The sequence below is a fragment of the Cynocephalus volans genome, chromosome X (genome assembly GCF_027409185.1).
Source record: "Cynocephalus volans isolate mCynVol1 chromosome X, mCynVol1.pri, whole genome shotgun sequence".
NCBI lineage: Eukaryota > Metazoa > Chordata > Mammalia > Dermoptera > Cynocephalidae > Cynocephalus > Cynocephalus volans.
Window position 1 is genome coordinate 162,806,162 of NC_084478.1, and position 2,808 is coordinate 162,808,969.

Below are 2,808 nucleotides of genomic sequence, written 5' to 3' on the forward strand. Positions count from 1 at the left end.
AGTTTTTCTAAAAATTAATGTCAAAAGTATTATGATGAAGGGTTAGAGTTTGCTCTCCTGTAATGAAACAACCAGATTTTCTAAAAGCACTGAACAGCCCTTAATGGAAAGTTGTGGGGGGGTTTCTTTGTCTTTTGGATTGCTGGCCTAGGAAGCTTATTTCATGTTTTATCATTATAATTTCTTATGCTCTCTGCCTTTGAAATCCTTTGTCATTGTGGTTTTATTTTCATAATGATTTGTGATCCTATCTAATTGAATGTTTCAAACCTTTATTTGACAAACTTTCAAAAAGCAAATTCTAAAAACTCAACCTTTTAACTTAAATTAACTTTGAGAAGTTCCAAGAGCCCTGGAGCTTCTCAAAGGATATATAAAAAATGTGTCAAAACTAATTGGCTTATTTAATAAATAGAACTATAAGGGAAAGCATTGTCAGTACTAAAATGTTATTAATATGTGTTCCAAAATTTTGTTAGGTTCTTAAAAATCTGTGTCTTGTTATAGATGCTATCAGTCATAATCTCGGCTCAATTATAATTTTAAAATATTATGTCTTCAAATATTTCATGAAAAAACTCTGAGAAGTACATTTTCCTGACAAACTTTGAGTTCATAACTTTAAACTAAATTTCCAAAATTTTAATGAAGAAACTGATGAGTTTGTGAAATTGTTCACAACAAAAGTTAATTGGTGAACTAATTAAAAAGAATTGTGGGTTTTTACAACTTCCTTATTTTAAAACACTGCTGATTCTCTTAACGTTTTGTTTTCCAAATGTAAGAAAACTCTCTCTCTTAAGCTATCTATATAACTAGCAACAGTTTGGTAAAATATCATTTAAAACAGAGATAAAAGTATTTGTTTTCTCCCAATTTGATCACCCCCAAATTTAATAACTTTAAGTGTCCTTATGATTATTATGGCAATGTAGCTATTTTTATAAGTTTGATGAAATTTAACTCTTTCTCTTTATAACAGGATATAGTTTAAAACTTTGGACATAAGATAGCATGTCTTACTTCTAAGTTGTTGACCCCTATTTCATGTTGCCTTAATTTGGTCTAACTGCTGCTTCATCCTGCTGTTCATCTTTCCCCCTACGTGGGACCAGACAACCTGGCTTTCTCAGCACCAAGGGATGTATACAAAAAAAACAGTAAGACATTTTCAATCAAGATATTGATCATCAATGCTTTTATGAGGAATGCCTTGATCATAAAGGGGGAAATAACATCCTCTCTACAAAAGCAGTTCTCTAAATTTTCCTGGCCTTAAAGAGGGTGTTTGTAACTTAGATGAGACATCCTGTTCTTAAACAAAAAGACTTGTAATTGCTCAAAAATTTTACAAAAGACTAGACTTCTGAAAGCAGTAATGTCCTAGAAAGTTTAATGTTAACAAACTCTCTGGACTCAGAATCAACTATTATATGGAGCAGAATCCCTCTCTGGAGTTTCAACAATTGGTAATTACACCCAATTCACAGCACCTGGAATGATGCCAATGCAGCCACTCTGAGATGATGACATCAGCAGTCCTCACCTGAAGTAAATTAAAAGGACTTGCCATATTAAATAATACCAACCCTGCTTTAAATGCTTTTATCTTATCTGTAAAACCTGATCTATAGCTTTTTCTTTTTCTTTTAAATATATAAAACGGGGGGAGATGTGGAATATGCATAAAGCATATGCACTTCACAGGGCCTGGTTTTCCAAAGCCTAGCAGTTTCAAATATTGACCTTACAAAAGCAGGAAAGTTTCCCCAGGGTATTGAATCTCTGTTGTAAGATAAAGAGTTGTAACACAGCAAGGCTGCTGGTTCAAAGACAGACAAGTTACTGATTGATATGTAAAGATACTGGGATATTGCTGTAAGAAGAGATTGTTTGCTAAGATCGAGCTTTTGATGGTGGATCACTTAAACTGTCTGATGAAATGTCATCTTGCTTGTTTCACTGAAAGTTACCAGCCTATATTGTTAAACTGTAACCCCACCTATGTCTCTTGCTGTAACTTCCTGGGCTGGAGAATAAATACAGGAAAGGAACGCCAATTCGTGGTTAATTTCTGAAATGGAAGGAATGACTTTCTCTTAGGGTTTGGGGAAATTAACCACTTCAGGGCTTCTCACTGCTCAGAAGAGATGGGCTTTGAGTAATCTTTGTGGCTCTGTCACCCAGGGGAAAAGGGGTGACAAATCCTTGGGGGGCAAAGCAACAGTGGTAAATTTGTTACAATTATGAACCAATACTGATCTATTATTATTAAGTCAGTTTTACATTAGGGTTCCTTCTTTGTGCTTTATAGTTCTGCTGGTTTGGCCCAATGTATAATGTCATGTATTCACAATTACAATATCATACAGAATGGTTTTGCTGGCCTAAAAATCTTCTGTGCTACACCTATTCATCCCTCCCTCATTCCTCTAAAACCCTGGCATTAAGGTTTTGTTTTTTTTTCATCACCACAGCCATTTACCATTTATTTGTGTTAAAAACATTCAAAATCCTAATTGAAAGTAAATAATAAATGGTGAATTATAGTCACCCTATAGTGTTATAGAACACTAGATATTTTTCTTCCTATGTAGCTGTAATTTTGTATCCATTAATCAACCTCTCACTATCTCCTTTTCCTCCCAACCCTTTACAGTATCTGGTAATCACCATTCTGCCCTCTACTTCTATGTGATCAACTTTCTCAGTTTACACATATGCATGAAAACATGTGGTATTTCTCTTTCTATTCCTGGCTCACTTAACATAATGACATTTATTTCCATTCATGTTGCCATGAATGAT